Consider the following 24,507-nt stretch of genomic DNA (forward strand, 5'->3'; position numbering starts at 1 on the left):
AAAGGATGCCTTCAAGAAGGGGAATGATGTCCGCAGACGTCGTCGTCCACGCTTTCGCCCCCACCTCAAACCACCTCCACACCGTCGCCGCCAGAGGCCCAGCCCTACCAGGAGGCAGGGTGCAGCGCCTAGACATCGCCCCTAGGGATGCTGACCAGGAGAAGCGTCGGGGGAACCCGTCGGAGAGTCCGCCCCCCACCGCAACCGGCAATGTCGGCCAGCAGCAGGCAGAACCAGCCAACTCCACCATGAAAACCAGCCCAGGGAAGGGGAAAGGCAGATGGCAGGGAGAAGAGGGCCGGGATCAGAAGAAGCCCCAGTCGCCCAACCCACCAACGTCCCCACCCCCTGCCAAGCCAGCCCCACAACAACCACGCCGTGCAACACCTCAGCAGCCTCCGCACCGAACTGTCGCCGTCACGCCCGCTCCCCAGCCCTCCATGGAACCGGGCGAGAAAGACGCAGGATGCCGCAATGGGAGCGCCAAGCTCCAAGCGTCTGCAGCCCCAGCCACCGACGCCGTTCCCAGCACCCAGGCTGGAGCCGCCGCCGTTGACGCATGAGCTCCCCGCCGAATCCGGCAAAGAATCACCGGAGCCGGCCCCAAGCCGCCGGATCGAGAGGGGAGGAGGCCGGCCCTATAGGTGCCGGATCTGACCCCCAAGACCCTGGACCGGACCGGGCCGGCGGCGCCGCCGCCGCCGCTGCTTCAAGCAGCCCGCAGCCGCCGTCATCGTGCGGCCCTGCGCACGGCGCCACCACCGCCATGGCCCTGCAGGTCGCGAATCCACCCATGGGGGCGATGGATCTGGACGAAGGGATGAGGACTGGCGGCCGGAGCGCCGGGAAAGCACCGCAGTACGGGATGGAGAGTCGCGCCGCCCGCACGGCGCGTGTGCTCCGCCTGGCCAGAAAGCCCTGCCGCCGCCCTCCTTGCAGGTGCCGAGCGTCCAGCCACCCGCTCGGGCGACGGCAGGGGAGGGAGGGAGCAGAGCGGGGGCTGGCGGCGGTGCTACGGGGGCTCCCCCGAGTCACCTACGGGAGCGACGCGAGGGAGAGCGGTGCTTCTGCACGTCAGACTTATCTATGTGGGGCTGGAAATCTATACATATATATAAAGAGCGTGCAACCGCTCAACTTCCGTCGCTCTCACAGATCACTGTTACCGGCACAGTTAACGTGAGATGGTTTTCGTGACGGACAGTAACGGGGTTCTGCGAACAGTAACGGGTTTTATGAACAGTAACGGGTTACTATGAACAGTCCTGACCCATTAAGGAACAGTACACTTTTTTTTACGACGCAATACAAATCTTTTTCCCCCACTATTACCCGCGCAAAGCGCGGGGTCACCTGCTAGTATCAAATATGCAGCACCCGCTCTTTTTGTTGAGGCAATGGTCGCGAACAGTGTCATTCTATATGCTTCACAGATGGACATGACGCATTATCTTGGAGCTGGATAACACTGAGTTGGCTTATGCCTCTTGTACGATCTGAGAGGGAGCGAAATCGATCAACGTGATGTTTAAAAATTTCTTATTGTAATGTTTCTATTTGTAACCGATGTTCTAATAAGGTGGCCGACTGTTTAGCTGGTTGGTCATTGTGTTCTATCTTCTGGCTCTGAGCTCTAAACGACCGGAGGTCTTCAGTTTGTAAGTGACCTTGTTGCAGACGATTTGCCTTGTTGTTGAACTTAATTGAGTTATGATGTAACTTTTGAATAAAAAACTTACAGATTTTTTAGTTAACGTTATTATTATTATAATAATCTAAAACATTAATTATAAATTTTTTAATGGTCTGTTTAGTTTAGTTTAGTTTACTTACGAGGTGTGAAAATTGCGGTAAGTTGTGAACCGTGAAAAAGTTGCTATGAGCTTTGTGTTGTGAAAAAAATATATTCTATTTGGTTAAAACAATTATGAAATCTATCCTCTCTCTCTCCCCCCGTCTCCCTTGAATCTGATGTAAAAGGTCTCTCTATTTTCATCCACATGGAAAACGGAAAAGATTAAAGTACGACCACCCAAGGTCATAATTGATCATTTCCACCAAAAACTTCATTTTCTATATCTAAAGCTAAGATCCATGGCAAATAGGTGTAGGAAGCTAATGGTCTGGTTGGTTCATATATGAGTTGTGAAAATTTGAATGTGAGCTATATGCTATGAAAAGACTATAAGTTATTTGGTTAAAACAGCTATGAAACCTACCATCTCTCTTTTATCTCTCTTGAACAATTGTAAAATGCCTCTCTATTTCTATCTATTTACAAAAGCAGAAAGCTGAATAAAAAAATGATTCAAGGTGCTACGAAAATTGTACTACGCGAAAGTATATACTTTTAGAAAGACAGTTCTTAATTCTACTTGTTTAGTTTGTGTTCTGTTTTCTTTGCAGTAGAAGCTAAGAAACTGAACTAAATATATACCGGGCGTTCGGCTGGTCATGTTTTGGCTGGTTTTGGATGATTTTGGATAGTTGAATAGTATTCTGTGAGAGAGAATAAGCTAAAACAAGCGGAAACGAGCCGATGAACGCATTCGAAAACCTGGAACGGGCCGGAGGCCCAACAATTTTTTAGCAAGACCCAACTTATAATAATTCTTTTCATTTCTCGAGGAAGGAGAACCGGAGGACCGAGGAGCCATCCAAAATTCCAAACAAACCGGACCTAGAAGCGATTCCAATTTGCATTCCCCACCCTGCCAGCTGCCACTAGTACTCGTCCGCCTCCTCTTCTTCGGGTCTTCTTCCCCTCCCTCGCCGCCGTCGCCCACAAACCCGAGCTTCTTCGGGTCTTCTTCCCCTCCCTCACCGCCGTCGCCCACAAACCTTAGAGCGAATCGACTGATAGCCGTTACTTGGCCGGCCGTTGAAAGCCATAGAGTCGCACATGGGGCTCCCCAAGGATCGATCGCAGCTCTTTGGCCAGGCGGTGAAAGCCGTGGAATCGCCAAGGTTGGGCCCCTCAAGTCGATCGCGTCTTCCTCGCCGGCCGAAAGCCGCTTCGGCCGAGGGGCGCTCGTTTCCTACATGGGTGATGTTCGACACCCACATCTACCGCTAGGATCCCCAGTCCTTCTGCGACTCTGCGAGGACGACCCCGAGACACCATCAGCGAGATTCCGTGCCTCCAACGGCGACGACGTTCTCGTATCCTTGCGCCTCGTCGCGCCACCAGGGGCGTCTCATCTCCGCCTTCATTACTCGAGGGAAGTCAAGATGTTCAACGGGACCGCGCTCGTGGCGGCTCACCTCGACTCTGTCCTCTTCCGCGTCGTCCCCCCCTCCAGCCCCATCAACGCATTCCACTCCTGGTGCTGCCACACGGACTACTTTGTCTGCAAGGCAGGTCCCTCTGGTATGTCAATCTTTGGCCCTCTCCCGCCGTGTTACAAAGACGAGCGGCGGATGGCAGTGCAGGGCCATGCTGAGCTTTCGCGCATGCTGGATGTAAGAGACATAGGTCTCCTGCGCCGTGGCGAGGATTTCGCTGTCGCAGACCTCAAGGTGCTCATACCTGGCGACAGTAATTCTGTGCCAAAGGAAGCCGAGCTCTTCAGGTATCGTTCCAACGCCCTAACCCCGCAGTGGGAGGTCAAGCGAATCCTGATCTGCCAAGGTGGCGATAAGGACCATGGGCTGTGTTGGTGGACAACTGACAAGGGCGTCTCCTTTGAAGGCAACCTGTGCTGGATTGACTACCACAGGGGCATCTTGTTCTGTGACGTCTTTGATGATGATTCCCAGCTACAGTACGCTGAATTGCCTGTGGAGCCTCCCAAAGGCAATCCCACTCACTCTGAGTTCGGCAGGGGGCTCACCCATTTGTGACACGGAGCTTAAGTGTCACAGAGGGCGGCACCATGATGTTTGTCAATGTCACACGTGCTGATGGCGAGATTGCAAGCAAACGCAAACTTGGTTCTGGTTTCACCATTACCAGCTGGTCTTTAGGGATGCCATTGAGCTCCAAAAGTATAGTCTGGGTGAAGGAAGGTGCCATGGAAGCAGGAGAAATCTGGAGTCAGTATCCAATTTTTGATCCTCATATTCCCTGCCTTTCTCCGGAGTTCCCATTTGTAAACCTGAACGAACACAACATCATTTACGCATTATTGTGTGAGAGGCAATATGCTGCTGGACGAACATGGGTGCTCGTGATTGACATTAAAAGAAAGAAACTGGAATTGGTCCTTCCGTATAATGATGTGAATTCCTCTTGTGAAGATACCCTGGTGTTGGAGAACATCCTCAGTAATGGCCCCCTTCTGCCTAGTACGTTCTCCGTGTACTTGAATTCACATGCTTCCTGGTAAGTGGTAACTATGTCATATTTATTTATTATATATATGCACTACTGAATACCAAACTTGTTAATTCATAAGGATGTTTCTTTTCTTGGCTCTGCAACATTTATTCATCCATCTGGTGATCGGCATATTCCCATGTTATGTGATGTAAATAACTGAAAATTTGCAAAATTATTTGTTCATCATAGTTGTCCTTGATATAGTAGAGATCCACTAATCTCAAAGAAGTCCGAACCGTACATGGCTGTGAGCATGGCTAATATATCAGTTTTACACTGTTGAGGTTGCACACTTCTATTATGATGAGTCGTGATTTCCGTTTGCCAGGGTAACGAACCCCATATCACATTTCCAAGAATGTGTGTGGCCAGGTTTCACTACAAGGCCTTTACAAGATCTCTCTAAGCCTGTTTTACACTTTCACTACTTTCACTAAGGTTTAACAGGAAGCAAAACTCCACTGCAGAAGCCCCCTCTTGTGCCACTCAAACCAACCTAATGTAAAACATAACTCGGAGGAAAATAATTAATTGGTCAGGTCTAGCCCATCCAGACCTCATGAAACTAATTAATTGGTTGGTCAGGTCGAGCCCATCCAGACCTCATGATTGTGATGTTAATCCAGGTTACATCCTTTGCGAACCGGTCCTTAGAACCTAGGCAGGTCCACCACAAAGCCACAAACCCTCAACCATCCACTAGGTCACACCACAACCATAACCACATCCACCATGTCACATCACAAACCAAACCACAGTTAAACTATACATCCTGTCGAAATTGTTCTCCGTGTTACTAAAAACATTACCAACTAAGGTGTGTATATGATTAGTCAAAATTAACAATTAAACCCATCCCAACCCAGACTACATGCTAAGCATGATTCTACACAGCGGCGGACCCAGAAAATATTTCAGGAGGTGCCGAACAACACTGTTGTTCAATCTTATGTCTCAGCCCCCCTACACTATAGAACTTTGCCTAAAAATTCATGGGGGCTCCACAGGGGTTCCACTACTGTGATATGGGTAGGGGGGGCTTCAGCCCCCCCCCACCGCTGTGTCCGCCCCTAATTGTACACATACAAACCTAGGTTTCAAGGATGATAAGAAAACTTTAGCAAACCCTAACATGAGATTCAAAATTATGACTCTGTATGCAACTAATGGTCTAACTACACTAACTCAAAATAAAATAAAGTAGGTGTGAGATGGTCAAGTACACTTGGCTTAAAATGTGGTTCAGATAGTTGAACATTTCTACTTGTTCAGTCTCATACATCTTCTCTTCGTAGATAGCAACAACAGAACAGACAAAACAAAGAAACCTAAATCATTGCATCAATCATGAGGAAAACATACTAGAAAGGTTACTAACACGTAGGGCTCATTACAAAGCTACTATTAAAAAGTTACTCCCTCTGTCCTAATATATAAGGTATAATAACTTTTTATTGAAGTCCAATGCGCGTACATACATGCAGTAGTACAGTAGTACTAGTGTTGAGAGAGAATTAAATACATTCCTTAGTCGTTGGATCAAAGGTTATTACGCCTTATATACTAGGATGATGGTATATGAGCTTTTGAAGTTTTAAGGACACGTTTGTAAATATTTTTTAAAAGCCAATGACCAAAATGTAAAGATTTTGGACCTAATTTTTTTATAAATTTAAAGGGGCTTTTAGCAAAAATACCATTTTTAAATACTTTATTAATTAGAACATATTAATGACATCACAAATAGAAATTATGACATCATTAGTCATTTTATAAAAATAGGAATACATAAATGTATTTTTGTATTTACTTTTAGGACAAAAAACATTTCTTTATAAAAACAATTTTGTATTGGCCTATTTGTAATTGGAGCTAGACCTCAAGGGGTAGAATGAAATTATACAAGCCATAGATAAAGTTGGATAGTTTCTCAAAACCACAAGGGGTAGCATGCAAATTTGTGCTAACTAGAAGGTTGACCTTGTGAGGTGGCAGTTGACTGGACATGTAGCATGTTCTTATTTTCTGGCAGGAGTGATTCTGATTTATCATATGAAACGTTTCTTTAGAGAAGTTGGATCTGAAATGTATTTACGATAATCTGGATCCCTACCAAACGCACTATAACATCCTAGATGTTAAAAAGCAATTAAAACCTTAATCATATTCACCATCATGCATAATCATGAAGTATTAAGACATAAATGCATTGCATATTTTAATTATAGCATTCATAGGTTGCATGTGTTGAGATGTGCTTGTATGAAATGTTATGAAAACATTAATTAAGGTTCTTTATGATTTTATGGTTAGAAATTTCCTTAAACAACTAATTTTTTCCAATATAAATTTTGTAGTAGAAAGTATGTGCTTTAAAATGAAATCAAAGTTGGGGTATGTTTTCAAGTCAAATATGTTTAAATTTGAGCTCAAAGATTGAATTCAATAACTATTTTTTATACTTGGCCATTTTTTACTAAGTCCCTGAATTTTAGTTATAAAGTTCAATGTTTGGGATTTTATTAAATCAATTTTCATAGATAAAAATTGGGCAACTTTTGTTTCATTGGTTGGTACTATGCTTGAGCTATGTTAATGTGAAATTGTTTGATATGTTTGCTAGATGTTTGTCCACTAATTAATTAACCAAAGTTGCTAGTTAACAGTTTGCAAACCCTAACTCTGAAAAACAGATTTCAAGTTCTATCTTCGAAATTCAAAATCTCTCAATTTGTTGATCTTTTGATGTTGGTCCTTGAAGCAAAGATGAAGATGAGAGAGGGATGAACAACTTTGGTTATTGGAGCTTGACAAGTTTCTGCACAAAATCAGGTGAAAAAGAGAGGAGAAGAAGCATGTTCAGGCGTGAACAGTAGCACCGAGCTGCAGCTCACCGGCCGTTCACCGGTCGTCGTCTGTCCCTCCTCGTGACGTTTCCAGCATGTGGGCGCGCTGCTGGCTGCGTGGCCGTCGCGTGCAGGCACTGGCGAAGTTGGAGTTCGCCACCTTACCTTTAAAAGCCCAACGCCAATGCTCTCTCTCTCTCTCTCTCTCTCTCTCTCTCTCTCTCTCTCTCTTTCCATCTCTGCAACGCCGGCAGCAGAGCTCTAGTCACCGGCAAAATTCATCGCCACCAATTCCCCTTCATCCAATTCCTCTCGCCTACAGCTTCCCCATGTCCTTGTGCAGCTTCTTGACCCACTCGCGTCGGCTCTCTCCATCGGAATCTGCCACGAGCCGTTGTCTTCCTCGCAGACGTCCGGGAGCGCCGCCATGGGCCGCTCGCCGCGGTCAGCCGTCTTCGACTGGTTTCTCTCCCTGCTTTCTTCTGTTTTGTGCTCACCTTGACTCCTCGAAGCTCATCGGCTTGTCGGTTTTTCTTTTCACCATCAGGACGCGTTGGAACGCCGCCGCCCTGCCAGTTCGCGCCGCCGCGCACGCCATCGACGTCGGTTATCCCTCTCCGCCGCGTCCCCGTCTCAACCAAGTAGCCGAGCGTGATCGTGGTGAGCCCCTGGTGCTGCCTGAGCTCTTGGCTGAACCGCTACCATGTCGTAGTCACCGGAACGCGTCGCGTCGCCGTGCTCTGCCTGATTAGTGCTTTAGGTAGATGCGCCAGCTTATGTAGGTCGCGCTGGTACCTTCGCCGCCGCCGGCGAGGTCGCCGTCGGTGAGATTTCGCCGGTCAACGGCGGTGTCCGCCGCGGTCAGCGCGGGGACACTGTTCCGCTGACCCCGGGGCCCCGCTGTCAGCCTCTGTGGCTCGCGGGGGTTCAGTGAAAAATGTTTTCCTTCGGTTAATTAATTTCATAAATGATTAAATGAGCTGCTTCTTGTTTAATTCATGTAAATTTGTAGAAGTGTGATAAAATTATGAAAAGTTTGTGTAAGCTTATCTTTGTATGGTCTACCTAGGAAAAATATGAAATGATGAAAATCAATTGTTTTTGCATGCTTAAAAATTACCTCTTTTAATTAATAAATGGACCTCCCATGATTTTTATAGGTTAAAATATTTATTCTTTTATTGTGAATTTTTTGTGTGTATGCTTTACATGATTATACCCGCCTTCCTAAAATTATGGTAGTGTTTTGATAATTTTAATTTATCTACTTAATTACATGCTTTATTTATTAATTAGTAATTACCAAAATAATTAGTATAAATCATAAAATGACTTTGGTGTATTTTGATATTGATTGTGGACCTTGGAACACTCAAACCCCTGTTGTTCCTTGGCAATTAATTTACTTGATTGCTATGCTTGAAATCAACTTGTTTATTCATTAAAATTGCTTAATTAAATATCAAATCAATAGATGCATGTATGAAAGTCTTGATTATTTCATATAAGCAATATCTTGAGTAAGTGATTAAGCCATGTGAATGCTTTTCATGTTAATCACTTGTTTGTGCACGCTAGTGTAATTCTTTTATGATAAATAACTAATTGATTTGTTAGTTAATAATGAAATACTTTTATAATAAAAACCCTAGCTCTTAGTGAAGGAAAGGTGTACTCAAGTATGTTAGCTTTGTTTGAGTTCATCTAAGCACTTGTGTGCCCTACATCATGCATCATGTTTATTGCATTTCATCATGTTAAAGCATACATCATTATTACGTGTAGTAAACGAGAGTGAGAAGGTTCTCGTGGATAAGCTTCGGAGAAGATTCATCCACCAGTGGTGTTGGCATCAAGTCTGACTCTTGTGATCCTCTATGGAATTTAACCTTCTCTGCAACGCAGGCAAGCCCTGAAGCATACAACCCTTTTCTTGTATTTACAAATACTTTTATAATCCGAGTCTTATGATATGTGCATTAAGTAAAATAGGAATTGGTTGTATACCCAATTACTGCATGACTTTCCTTGATATTCCAATACTTTTCCTTGTCACCCTTTAGTAGTGATAGGCTAGTGACTCTTAGCCATGCTTAGTGATAAGAGTCAAGTGATGAGTTCATTATTCACAATGGTTCTTTCCTCTGGAGACTGTCCTGAGGATTAATGATGATAATGTTAAATGGAGACCGGACGGGACGTGGAAATTGTCTTTAGTGGTTAAGCCGACAGGGTTGCCTAGTTATGCTTGTCCTGTTTGTGTCGATTAAGGATCGATCGTTGTAGGGCCGCTTGTGGTCGAGACTTTGCAGTACCAACCACATACTCCGGTAAGTCTAATATCTCGGCTATTCGATCATGTGAAAAGACAACCGCGCACTGGGAGTGGGAGATGGCGAGAATAGCGTGTATCCACCCTACGGAAACATCTAGGATGACGTAGGGCGGTGGAGTACTATGCTCTCGGGTAGCGCGGATCGGTTCATGTTTTGGAGGATCTGAGTGAAGGTTGATATATGTAGGTCTAGGACCTGCATATATCGTGTGGTTGGGAATCCTCAGCTAGGTTTTAATTGATTTGAATCGCCGCTGCTTCTCGGAAAAGAAGACTCGGTCAATTGAACTACATCGTAGTTAATCAATGAAACATGATGACTTATGAATATGAGAAGAAATGAGTTGAGATGTTTAAAGAAGTGATTGATTTAGATTAGGTGCAAACTGGATACTGATATGAACTTAGTATACAGCTAAAATATTGAAAGTAAGGATCTACTTGTAAGCTTTTATGCAAAGTTATTCTTGAATCTTGCTTCAGACTTCCCTTGTATCCCTTAAAGCCTGCATACTCTTGGAGTCTTTTCTTTTAGGCGGGTAAGTCTTGTTGAGTACCCTCAAGTACTCAGAGTTTGTTAACCCCTGTTGCAGGTTCTGACTCGTGCTGTTAATCAAGGTCATGTCGGTGGGCTTGACATGATCTGGTTCTCTTCTATGTTAGGTATTTTCTTATAGTTCTACTCATCTCTTAGAATTAAGTTTTTACTTAAAAAGTACTTGAACATGTTTGTAATCTAATGTTGTAAATCTTTTGCACTCTACTCCGATGTATGAATTTTTTGTATCAATGTTGTAATGTTGTGGTTACTCTATTGTTGATCATATATGAGTTGTAAAATGTGGATAATTCGGGGTTCCCCGAGGACACCCAACAGACTAGGCTTTTGTGTACAGCAGTCAGAGTTCTTTAGCATAATGGCATGTGCACGTGGGCTATATAATTTGAGTGGTTCTACCACACGCACCCTAAATCTAATTTATGAAATGAATTCAATGACCTTGGATTGGATTGACAATTTGACATTAAAGCAGCTTTAGGTACATGAGAAGTTCAGCGCCCTTGGATTGACATTATATAAATGTCGGCAAATGTGCATTAGGAATTCATTGATTTTGGATTTGACATTACATCTGCTACGTGCATAATTTATCGTTTTCCAACGATGCCCGACAACTTCACTCGCTAGTGTGTTGCACACTATATTCATCGAAACCCAAATCCCCCAACAACTCGAGCAAAGCGTTGTGCGACGTGCCACCTTGCTGCAGAGCCTCCAGGGCCTTCTCCTTCGCCGCCATTGCTCGCCCACGGAGTGCACGTCCGTCCTCCGAGTCCATCACGCCCACCTGACCTTTGCCTGCACCTCTGCGGCGACCACCTCCCTATCATACCCTGCCATCTGCACCCCAACCCTCACCTCCTCCACCATCAACACCTTGTTCAGTCTCTGCTCCGTGTACAGCGGCCAGCACAGCAGTGGCACGCCTACCGTTATCCCCTCCAGAATCGAGTTCCACCTGCAGTGCGTGACGAACGCGCCCGTCGCCCTGTGCCGGAGCACGTCCGCCTGCGGCGCCCATGACTTGGCCACCAGTCCCCGGGTTTTTTGTCCTCTCCGTGAACCCCTCCGGTATACTACAACATGACTCCTTGTACAAGACGTTTACAAATGCCTCAAAAAATGATCAAAACATTCTCAAAGATCTTTTGAGGCATTTATTAAAGTAAAAGGTCTTTTGAAGCGTTTTTTTAGAATGCCTTTTAATATCAACATTTAAAGGCATTTTCTGGCTGGCTGGAATACTTTTTAGAGGCACTCTAGAATTTGCCTTTAAACATTGATGGAGGCGTTATTAGAAATGCATCCAAAACCAAGGTATCCGTGCAGTCCTTTCGACCAATATGGAATTAGCACATTAACAATGAGAGCACGCATTAACATTGGATGTGTCCAAACTTTAAAATCTTTCGTACGGACATAAGCTTTCATCCAGAAAGCTAAACGATTATGGATTCAGCAGAGGAAGACCACTACGACTTCACTGCAACGATTCAAATATTCAGTCAAGAGAACAAAACATCTCCAATCCATAGTCACGACTCCAATCTTTCGTACAGACTTAAGTTCTGAACTACTCTTGTGCAGCCATAAAATTCTTCTAGGCGCTGTTTCTCGAGTCCAGTAGACAAGCCTTTCAAGCTCTTAACAATAACACGCTCAAATTACAAAAGACAAGCACCTATAATTCATAGTCTCGTACAATATAACTACTAGTACAAAAAAAAAGAGAATGGCGACACCACCACCACCAAGCTTCTTGCCATTATCAAATCCAAAGGTCAGCAACCTCTACCTTCTCCCTCCCCCGCCCCCCATGTCTGAGATTTTTTTTTATTTTAACACTTTTTGGAAACTAATTTTAAATCTAACACGGTCGGTTTTTTTAAAAAAAAAACTAATACTTTTTGCCGCGCCTATTACCCTGGCGCGACCAAATGCCAGTGGCGCGCCATGCATGGTGGCGCGGTAGCGGGCTGACGTGGCGATGACCGGAATCGTGACTGGTGACATGGCAGGGCTCTGCCGCGCCACCGATCTTGGCGCGGCAGAGCCGAAAAAAAACCCCGTGGCCAGTCCCGCTGCCCGAGCAGCAAGGCCGCCTGGCCGCCGCGCCCGCGTCCGCCCACGCCAGCCCGCCGCCAAGCACGTCGGCCGCCGCGCCACGAACACCGGCAGCCCGCCCCCCCCCCCCCCCCCCCCCCCCCCCCCCCCCCCCCGCCTGGCCCTCCATTGCCGCCTCCCTCCCTTCCCTTCCATTCCCTGGCCACCTCCCTCCCTCCTGGTCCTCGTTCAAGGTGAAAGTGCATCTAGCCCTTTAGTGAGTTTCGGGTGATTGAATGACAACACGATTAAAGGACTAACATATTTGCTAAGTGTTAGATAGGAAATTGATTATCTCATAGATACTTGATGAAATTGTATAAAGCCAAAATAATGTATTGTTGTATAAACAATCTAGTTCAAGCACAAGACAACAATGCAAATGGAATTCATGCAAAGGCTTATTTATTGTGGGATTTCAATGATCTATGTGAAAGCAAGCACGATAAGAGTTAATTAATGAGACATGAGGGATTGCATATGGAATGGTCTCATATTTGAAGCTTGCTAAATTGAAATGAAAAAGGCAACAATACAAATGAATGGTTGATTTAATACAAGATGTGACTTGACGGCTTGAGATGGTGAAGATAGCAAGAAAAGGCTTCGAGGTACTAAGCAAGGGTGAAGGACAAGCTACGGCTTGATAGCCGAGGAACCTAGCTAGGGTGAAGAAGAAAGTACTTGCATTTAGTTGAGGTACTAATCAAGCTATGATGGTCATATTGATGAGGAGGATCAAATCTATATTGGACAAGTTGATTAAAGTGACTTGATGCATTTGGAGTTATTCATATTTGATGAATGGAATCAAGTCACATGCTCAAGATGGCTATGCTCAAGTGACAAGATCAATATTGACATGTTGGCACCCTCACTTGATGAATATTGAAAGACACGGCATCAATTTAAAGAAGATCAACTCAAAAGGTTTAATTTCGTTTTTCTTTTGATCTTGAGTTAATAGGTATGCCGTACTATTAAGAGGGATGCAAGTTTTGGTGGTTTGAGGAACATAGAGTGCTCAAGCATAATAATTAAATCAAAAGAGAGACACTCTAGCACTTCACGAGCACATAGAATAATTTTCTATGACTATCGGTGTCGGAAGTCCCGACGTAAGCCGGAACTCCCGACAGTCGGAAGTCATGACTCTTGCCGGAAGTGCTGACTCCCAGTCACAGCCTGCGTGGTGACTGTGGACGTCGGAAGTCCCGACGTGAGTCGGAACTCCCGACAGTCGAAAGTCCCGACCCAAGCCGGGAGTCCCGGCATCGATGGTTCTACTGACCTGCTGTCTGTGCCCGTCGGAAGTCCCGACGTTCGTCGGAAGTTCCGACGTTGGCTGTCTCGAGTGGACTTTGACCTCGTGTGAACAGTGTTTTCTTCATACGTCGGAAGTCCCAAGATCTGCGTCGGAACTTCCGACGTAGATCTAAACGGTTAGATTTTGCCTTGGAGTATATATACCCCTCTCCTCTCTTCTAACCGTGGCCCACTCATTTCATTGCAACAAACACTTAGCCAAAACAGCCCCCAAGCATTCTAGGCTCGCCACTCTTCTCTCCTTTGCTTCCAACTTCGATTCTCAAAGGGTTAGAGTGGTTGGAGAGTGGATTGAGTGAGAAAATCACTTTGAGCAAGCTTGAGCACTTGATTTTTTCGTCAAGCCGGTTTGATTTGCATTTGTTACTCTTGGGGATTTTCCCCTAGCCGGCTAGGTGTCGCCCAAGAGCTTCCATCTTGTGGAAGAGCCTTGGGAAGTTTGTATTACCCTTGATTTCTAGTGAAGAAACTCAAGTGACCTTTGTGGTATCCTTGAGTGAGGCAAGGAGCTGGAAGAGACTCCGACCAAAGTGGTCACCTCAACAACGAGGACGTAGGAGCTCCTTTGTGGGGCTGCCGAACCTCAGGATAAATTCTTGTCTCCTGCGTGCTTGTTGTTGTTGTGATTTGCTCGAAATTACTTGTATTTGGTTGTCTCCCTCTCTCTAGCTATTTCTTAGGGTTTGGGACTCGATCTACGGAGTGGTGGCTTATCAACGTTAAGAGAATGACCCAACACCTTACCTTACCACTAGGAAGTGGGTTTGTAAGTTATCGGCATCACAAAGTTCATTTTAGCACTTGTATTTCATTTCCCGTAGGGGTCGAAAGCGCTGACAGTTTGCGTCGGAAGTTCTGACCCAAACTGTCGGGACTTCTAACACGTCGGAAGTTCTGACCAAACGTCAAGACTTCGGACACGTCGGAAGTTCTGACCCAAACTGTCGGGACTTCCGACATTAACTGACTAGTGCATTTTGATTCAACTCTTTGGTTGCAGCTGTTTGGCTCCCTAGGTTTATCTAGTATCTTTTATATACTTTGTGGCTAACTTGTGAGGGGTGGTATTACTCTGATTTAGAGTTTCCATTTTGGAAACTCCTTTTACTAATCGTTTTCGCTTTTAAAGGTGTTGATTTTTCAGAAACGCCTATTCACCCCCCTCTAGGCGGCATCCTAGGTCCTTTCAATTAGTATCAGAGCTTGGACTCACTACAAGCTTCATCGCTATGAGAAATGGATGTCGACGCCTATCGAGTTGGAGCCGGTGCTACTCCAAAATAATGGTTCAAATTTTCTACCTTGGTCAATTCATGTACTCAATGCTTTTAGAGATATTAGTCCTCTTATTGAGCATATTGTGTTTGCAAGCATACCTCTTCCTATAGTTGATTGGAGCAACTATAAGAATTTATCAAAAGAGGAAGAGATATGCGTGCAACTCAATGCTCAAACTATTAATATCATTTTGAGTACATTGAGTGCAGAGGTTCAAGATGAGGCAATATTCAATGGACAACCACCTCCGGAGAGTGCTCATCTCATTTGGACCAAACTCGTTGAGTTATATGGAAAATCCAAATGCGATGATGCACTTGAGGTCGAGTCAATGGAAAATATGTCCATTATGTCTTCATGCAGCGAAGAAGCCTCACAAGACCTCAAGAGCGCTGAGCCAGAGCAAGAGGTGCAAGCCGAGGCAACTGCGTTGTCTGCAAGCACATACCTGATGTGTCCGGTATCCCTACCAGACGTGTCTGGTATGGCCGAGGCAGCCGGACAGCAGGCAATCTATGATGATGAGGCTCAAGCCCGGTGGTGGCCAAGTGATGAGTCAACCTTAGTATCTCATGATACTCATCACTTGTGTCTCATGGACAAGAAAAGCAAGAAGAAGGCTAGCAAGAAAGATCAAGCCAAGGAGATAGCACGAGTAGATGATCAAGAAGAGAGTGATATTGAAATTGAAGATAGCTACACTCTTGATCATCTAAGCAACAAAGACAAGCTCATTCTCATGAAGCTAGTTGAGAAGAATGATGAGCTAGAGGAAGAGAATAAGAAACAAGAGCAACCACTTCAAAATCAAGAAAAGTTTCTCATCTCCAAATTGCAAGAGCTAAAGGCCATAAATGAGAGGTATGAAAAATTATCAATTGAGCATGCTTTAGTTACTAACTCCTCTTCTAGTGTTTCACAACTAGAGAAGGAAAACTTTGAGCTCAAGGCAAAATTAGATGAACTCTCAAGGAAATATAATGTGCTACAAGCAAACTATGTTCATCTCAAGTGCTCTCATGAAGAATTAGTAGAATCAAGCATCATGCTTGAGGTGGCTCATGAGGTTGTGATTACAACGGTAAAATCATCTCAACCTCCCACTCACACACTCACTTGTACACAATCTCAATTGAATATTTCTTGTGCTAATGAGTGTGCTTCTCAAGCAAGCCAATCTTCGATTGAGCAAAAATTTATAGAAAATGTAGAGCTTAAGGAAGAAATGGAAAGGCTAAGAAATGATGTGATTCGATTGAAGGGTAAGGAGAGAGCACAACCTTCTCAAGATAATCGTGTTAACATGGTGAAGAAGCTTGAGAAGGGTTCAAACCTTGCTTCCTCCAAATCCCAACAAAAGAATCACATTTCAAGCAAGGCCAACACAACCAAGAGCAAGAAACATAAAAAAAGACTATGCTATGGTTGTGGAGTGAATGAACATGAGATTACCATGTGTCCAAACAAGAGTTGGGCCAACAAGTGTGAAGTGGCCGATCAAATGGCCTCAAACAAGTTGGCCAACCAAAGGAAAAGTGATGGACAAAGCACTTGTCTCATGTGCAAGAAGTTGGGGCATCCAACCAAGAAATGCCCAATGTACAAGGAGGCAAGAAAGGAAGCCCAAGTTGCAACAAGAAGATGCTATGGATGCAATGAGATGGGCCACAAGGTTGATGGATGTCCATACAAGCAAAACAAGCATAGAGCAAACAAAGGTCGCATATGCTATGCTTGTAAAAGAAAGGGGCATCTAAGCTATGATTGCCCAAATGGTAACATCCCTAAGCCGAACACATTTGTTTATGATAATATGCTTAGGAAGACCACAAAAGGAGTTAGCACTAGCAAGGTGATGTGTTCACCACAAACTAGTACTAAGGCCATTTGGGTGCCTAAGCACTTATTGACTAACCCAAAAGGACCCAACAAGAGTTGGGTACCAAAATGTGCTTAGGTTGATAATGTAGGTACTTGGTGGTGAGATGAAAGCTTCGGGGTGGTTGAGCAAGCAAATTGAAAATATTCACTCAATCTATCAATCAATTCTTATTATAATCTAATATATGGTTGACCCGAAGATAAATCAATGACCATATCGTTTACTTCATCTCTACCATTGGTAACAAGTACCTAAAAACCTTATAGGATAGCCACTTTGTGTTTAGTGCTCAATGGCTCACAAATAAGCATATTTGTGAAATAATTGGAAGTGACTAATTAGTTTCATTTAATAATTATCATGTTTGCCATGTGATGCTTTTAATGGCTCTCTAGTAGAGCAATGCATTTGTTCAGATGCAGGCATACAAGAAGTACTAGAGCTAAAACAAAGAATCACAAGCAGCGCTTCAATTGTTTCTGTCCTGCACCTACTGGACGTGTCCGGTATGGCCAGGGCAGAAAGGAAAAGTGTTTATGTTCTTCACATGCCGGACGTGTCCGGTATGTCTACCGGACGTGTCCGATATGGCAGGAACCAGAGCACTAATTGGGATGCGATTGAGGTTTAATCCATATGTTTCATATATCCTTAATTTGCTCAGAAGCTTGTGATCTATCAAACCTAAGTGGGTTGTGAGTATGTCTCAACGAAATTTAATATGGCAAATTACTTTATGTTGGTCAAAATAGAAAATTGACTCCCAAATTCTTAAAAGAATAAAGTGCTTGTTGAAAGTCATTCAAATTACTTGTTGTACTTATTTAGGGGGAGCTCAGTTTCTATTTTGCACCATTGTGGACTAACAAATTTATCTAGCATTATTTGTAGTCCTTTGGATGAAAATTGATTTCATATATGGTATGATTATTTGACAAGTGAGGTCAACATGATGTTGTCATGCCATGTATTATCTCAGTGGTGATATTGTGGGCTCAAGGCAAAGGTATGTATTTACATACATGCATTGTAAGTGCATCTAAGGCCCTTTATATGCTAGTGTGTGCATTTGTGTGATATAGGATAGATGTTTTTCAAAATCCCTAACTAGCATGTGTAGGTGGTGTGGTTTTTGAAAATCATGTGGTTTTTGGGTCTTTGTGACCTAGTCATGTCATATTGTGATTATTGCTACCCTTGGTTGATTATTTGCCTAATCGCATGTGACATGGTTCTCTCAAGTCCATAAAAATCCCTATGTCCCTCTAAAATCTCTCAAGTTTTGAAAATCATAAATTTGCCAAATATTTGAAAAGGAGAAAATCAATTCTTGGCTAATTCATGTCCCCTAAGTGAGAATCCTAAGCCTATTTCAATTGATGCAAATATTATGCCTAGGAAGGTTTGTTATGGTACCTTATTGGTTAGTATTGCAAAAAAATCCGCTATTCATACTAAGGCTATGCCTAAGTATGTTGCGTCTAACATGAGAGGACCCAAACTAGTTTGGGTACCATCGAAAAGTGGATGATCGTTTGTAGGTACCATGGCATTGGAGACTTGATTCAATGGAATTATTATTGTTCATCCTATGTTGAGTCAAGTATTGAAGCCTGGTGCAATTCTATCCCAATGCCAAGTCAAAATTGAGTGAAGTCCATATGCTATCAACATACAAGTGTCATATTCAAGTTGTGAGAATTTATTGATATATTTGAAGGCCTGCAAATAAGTGGAGTTGAAGCTTGCAAAGATGATCATAAGCTATCAAGATCTTGTCAGCTATAGTGTAGTAGTTTTCAGCATGTAGCAGTGTGGAAAGATATGAAATCTGGTAGCAATATAGAAGTCAAAAGAAGCTAAATTTTTTTACAGCTACTAGAAGACTTAGTGTGTCACATCTTCACCAAATTTCATGGTTTTTGGATATGTACTTTGGGAGATATGATTTATTCTTTGAAGAGTACAGAATCTGCCAGGAAAGTGACAATTATTGGATTGATCAAAAGTCACTTAGATTCAGAGGTCCTCAAATTAGAATCATATCTATAAGTGATTGAGGTACCTATGTTTTAGTTTTGGTTTGAGATAGAAGCATGACAAATGATGAGTACAAGACAATTTGTTTGAAGAGTGTATCTGGTACACATTTGGTACTCAAGCTAGAGATCAAGACCAAGATCAAGATGAAGATGGAGTTTAAGTTCTAGTAATAATTAGAGATCTTTTGATAGAAAGAAAAGGACTTAAACAAGTAGAAAGAAGAGGACTTAAAGAAGGATTCAAAGTTATTCATCAAATTAAGTCCAACAATATGGATCAATCAAACAAAATCTTTCAAGTGGATCAAGTGATTTTCTTTCAAGTTATTTCAAGTGAGTATCAAGGATGGTTCTTTGGAGAGAGGTCACTTCGCCCTAGGCTTGGATGGCTAAAATCAAAGTGGTAATCTAAAGGGACATTTGAGGTACTTGGTTGAAGAAAATCAAGAGATTGGTCTAGAAAGCAAGCAACGCCCAAAAGAGAACAAGTCATGAAATTTCAAGTGGTATTACAAGTGGTGCATCTTTTAGTTCTCTCAAGCAAGCAATGATCAAAGAAGAAGCAAGCCAACCACAACAAGAAGAGTGCACTTGATCATTAGTGATTCACATTTCATATGGGTGAAGAATAGGAATTCAAAGAATTGGTATCTATTGGTCTTCACCAAGCTTATAATTGGACTTCATGGTGCTATTGGAGAAATGAATTGAAATCTATATGACTATCTTCCTCTCCAACATAGCAAAGGTATCATTGTATTGTGCATGATCATTTTTTATCCCTTACTAGTATGCGGTTAGTGCATATAGTACATGCTTATAGGATCATGCATTACAAATGAAAATTTTTAGATTCATAGACTACCACTATTGCTTGAATGATTATATGGTCTAGTGGTTAGTGTATGAGTTTGTTCATGAGCTAGTGAACCCATGTACTTGATCTATTTTGAATTGCAAACAAGTGACAAGTACAACCTCTTTAAGATGACAAAGGGGGAGTGACAAGTAATATGACCCACGCCATGACAAAGGGGGCGAGTTTAATACAAAGGGGGAGAGATTAGTACAAAGTTTGAACCTTAAGCACCCTTTGTGCTTTGTGTGGCCCTTTTTGGCGATAGATGACAAAGGGGGAGAGATATGATTAAAGCTTCAGGAGTGCAACCTTGTGTCTAGCTATGAAAGGGGGAGAGTAGCTATGACAAGGGGAGAGATATGACTTGAAAAATCTTTGAGATGAGTGCTATGTGTGTGATATATATGATGTATTTACTTTCATAAGGACCATGCATGTTTTAGAGTGACTTTGTATGGTGTGATGCATGTTTTAGAGTGACTTTGTATGGTGTGATGCTTTCTGTTTAGTCTTGTGTGATATATCATGTCATATGCATCACGGTTTTTTATTTTGACACACACTTGCACCCCACGGATGCAATGATTTAAGGGGGGTCTCCTATGTGTTTTAGTATGTGCAAATTGACATTTGAGGTCATTTATGAATTCAATTAATATTGCACACATTAAGGGAGAGCCTCTCATAAATCATTGAATCCAAAAGCCTAATTGTTTATATCTTTTTGTAAGCTTTGATCGGGTTGTCATCAATCACCAAAAAGGAGGAGATTGAAAGTGCATCTAGCCCTTTAGTGAGTTTCGGATGATTGAATGACAACACGATTAAAGGACTAACATGTTTGCTAAGTGTTAGATAGGAAATTGATTATCTCATAGATACTTGATGAAATTGTATAAAGCCAAAATGATGTATTGTTGTATAAACAATCTAGTTCAAGCACAAGACAATAATGCAAATGGAATTCATGCAAAGGCTTATTTATTGTGGGATTTCAATGATCTATGTGAAAGCAAGCACGATAAGAGTTAATTAATGAGACATGAGGGATTACATATGGAATGGTCTCATATTTGAAGCTTGCTAAATTGAAATGAAAAAGGCAACAATACAAATGAATGGTTGATTTAATACAAGATGTGACTTGACGGCTTGAGATGGTGAAGATAGCAAGAAAAGGCTTCGAGGTACTAAGCAAGGGTGAAGGGCAAGCTACGGCTTGATAGCCGAGAAACCTAGCTAGGGTGAAGAAGAAAGTACTTGCATTTAGTTGAGGTACTAATCAAGCTATGATGGTCATATTGATGTGGAGGATCAAATCTATATTGGACAAGTTAATTAAAGTGACTTAATGCATTTGGAGTTATTCATATTTGATGAATGGAATCAAGTCACTTGCTCAAGATGGCTATGCTCAAGTGATAAGATCAATATTGACATGTTGGCACCCTCACTTGATGAAGATTGAAAGACATGGCATCAATTTAAAGAAGATCAACTCAAAAGGTTTAATTTCGTTTTTCTTTTGATCTTGAGTTAATAGGTATGCCGTACTATTAAGAGGGATACAAGTTTCGGTGGTTTGAGGAAGATAGAGTGCTCAAGCATAATAATTAAATCAAAAGAGAGACACTCTAGCACTTCACGAGCACATAGAATAATTTTCTATGACTGTCGGTGTCGGAAGTCCCGACGTAAGCCGGAACTCTCGACAGTCGGAAGTCATGACTCTTGCCTGAAGTGCTGACTCCCAGTCATAGCCTACGTGGTGACTGTGGATGTCGGAAGTTCCGACGTGAGTCGGAACTCCCGACGGTCGAAAGTCCCGACCCAAGCCGGGAGTCCCAGCATCGATGGTTCTACTGACCTGCTGTCTATGCCCGTCGGAAGTCCCGACGTTCGTCGGAAGTTCCGACCATCGGAAGTTCCGACCGTCGGAAGTCCCAACTCATGTTGGGAGTTCCGACGTTGGCTGTCTCGAGTGGACTTTGACCTAGCATGAACAGTGTTTTCTTCATACGTCGGAAGTCCTGAGATCTACGTCGGAACTTCCAACATAGATCTGAACGGTTAGATTTTGCCTTGGAGTATATATACCCCTCTCCTCTCTTCTAACCGTGGCCCACTCATTTCATTGCAACAAACACTTGGCCAAAATAGCCCCCAAGCATTCTAGGCTCGCCACTCTTCTCTCCTTTGCTTCCAACTTCGATTCCCAAAGGGTTTGAGTGGTTGGAGAGTGGATTGAGTGAGAAAATCACTTTGAGCAAGCTTGAGCACTTGATTTCTTCGTCAAGCCGGTTTGATTTGCATTTGTTACTCTTGGGGATTTTCCCCTAGCCGGCTAGGCATCGCCCAAGAGCTTCCATCTTGTGGAAGAGCCTTGGGAAGTTTGTATTACCCTTGATTTCTAGTGAAGAAACTCAAGTGACCTTTGTGGTATCCTTGAGTGAGGCAAGGAGGTGGAAGAGACTCCGACCAAAGTGGTCACCTCAACAACGAGGACGTAGGAGCTCCTTTGTGGGGCTGCCGAACCTTGGGATAAATTCTTGTCTCCCGCGTGCTTGTTGTTGTTGTGATTTGCTCAAAATTACTTGTATTTGGTTGTCTCCCTCTCTCTAGCTATTTCTTAGGGTTTGGGACTCGATCTATGGAGTGGTGGCTTATCAACGTCAAGAGAGTGACCCAACACCTTACCTTACCACTAGGAAGTGGGTTTGTAAGTTATCGGCATCACAAAGTTCATTTTAGCACTTGTAGTTCATTTCTCGTAGGGGTCGGAAGTGCTGACAGTTTGCGTCGGAAGTTCTGACCCAAACTGTCGGGACTTCTGACACGTCGGAAGTTCTGACCAAACGCCAGGACTTCTGACACGTCGGAAGTTCTGACCCAAACTGTCGGGACTTCTGACATTAACTGACTAGTGCATTTTGATTCAACTCTTTGGTTGCAGCTGTTTGGCTCCCTAGGTTTATCTAGTATCTTTTATATACTTTGTGGCTAACTTGTGAGGGGTGGTATTACTCTGATTTGGAGTTTCCATTTCGGAAACTCATATTACTAATCGTTTCCGCTTTTAAAGGTGTTGATTTTTCAGAAACGCCTATTAACCCCCCTTGGCGGCATCCTAGGTCCTTTCACAAGGTAATGACACACATTTTATTTTCGTTTGAACAGTGGATAGGATATTATGAATGGGAGTTAGGTTAGGAGGAAAATTACGTTTGGGAACTATGGTCTATGGTTTGAAGGAAGATATTAGTTTTATTTTGTCAATGTTAAGGTTAATTATTTAGTTAGAAGTATATTTACCATATATTTTTTGTTGCTATAATTGTCAGTTATATTATTTTAGTTGCATTGCAAATGATTATATTTTATATTAATATACGTTGTTTTGATTGATGTTTAATTTGAACCGTTTTATTAGATGGAAGACATGTTTCGGGAGCAGTTATGGCGAAAACGGGGTCATCCTAGTACCCTGACAAGTCTAGCAAAGATGCCCACATCCCTCCTGAACTCCCTGTCCTTAACTATGACTGTGATTGTCCGGCCAACGTGTTTCAATCGAGACATCCGAACACAGCGGCTCGTTGCTTCTACACATACAGTCGTTTTAATGTAAGTAATTGTTTCCGTATGTTTTTTTCTTCATTTGTATTACTAGGTTACTAATATTTTATTGGAATTTTGTTGTGTAGGCCCATGAGAGGTGCTTTTTCTTTCAGTGGATCGACGGTGCAGACAAGTTTGACTCCAGGTACGTCCTTTTTGATGTTTGGTGGAGAGGGTGTGAAAGGTCCTAATGGCTAGAGGGGGTGAATAGCCTATTAAAAATTTCTACAACAACACTTAACAAACCAGTTAGATAATTATGAGGCGAAGCAAGTGTTGCGTTAGCCTACTAAAATAGCAAGCCACCTACCATAATTCTAGTTTATATAGTTTCTATCCACACAAAAGCTATGACGCTACACTAAGTTAATGTGCTCTCAAAGGCTAACTAAAGAGCCACATTAATCAAACTAATAAGCTCTCACAACTAGCTACACTAAAGAGCTTGATAACCAGTTTGTGGTAAAGTAAAGAGAGTGAGCAATTTGTTTATACCGCCGTGTCGAGGAAGGAGCCAATCAATCACAAGAATGAATACTAATAAAGACCAATCACCTTGGAATCAAATGATGAACACAATGATTTTTTACCGAGGTTCACTTGCTAGCCGGCAAGCTACTCCTTGTTGTGGCGATTCACTCACTTGGAGGTTCACGTGCTAATTGACATCACACGCCGAACCCTCAATAGGGTGCCACACAACCAACACAAGATGAGGAGCACACAAGCCACGAGCAATCCACTAGAGTACCTTTTGGCTCTCTACCGGGGAAAGGTCAAGAACCCCTCACAATCACCACGATCGGAGCCAGAGACAATCACCAACCTCCGCTTGACGATCCTCGCTGCTCCAAGTCGTCTAGGTGGCAGCAACCACCAAGAGTAACAAGTGAATCCCATAGCAAAACACAAACACCAAGTGTCTCTAGATGCAATCACTCAAGCAATGCACTTGGATTCTCTCCCAATCTCACAAAGATGATGAATCAATGGTGGAGATGAGTGGGAGGGCTTTGGCTAAGCTCACAAGGTTGCTATGTCAATGCAAAATGGCCAAGAGTGTGAGCTTGAGCCAGCCATAGGGCTTAAATAGAAGCCCCCATAAAATAGAGCCGTTGTACCCTTTCATTGGGCACAACACGGGGTGACCGGACGCTCCGGTCATATCGACCGGACGCTGGACCTCAGCATCCGGTTACACGATGCATGCCACGTGTCCCCTCTCTTCAAATATTGATCGCCCGATATCAACGGTCAAGTGACGACCGGACGCAGCAGCTCAAAGTGACCGGACGCTGAACCTCAGCATTCGGTCATTTCCAGTAAGCATCCAGA

General features: G+C 43.3%; 1 pseudogene; it reads left to right on the plus strand.

The window, feature by feature from the left end:
• The first annotated feature begins 2,094 nt into the window (after positions 1 to 2,094).
• On the plus strand, positions 2,095 to 4,329 carry LOC136516017 (uncharacterized; annotated as a pseudogene).
• The last annotated feature ends 20,178 nt before the right edge of the window (positions 4,330 to 24,507 follow it).

This window comes from Miscanthus floridulus, chromosome 17 (assembly GCF_019320115.1).
Source record: "Miscanthus floridulus cultivar M001 chromosome 17, ASM1932011v1, whole genome shotgun sequence".
Lineage (NCBI taxonomy): Eukaryota > Viridiplantae > Streptophyta > Magnoliopsida > Poales > Poaceae > Miscanthus > Miscanthus floridulus.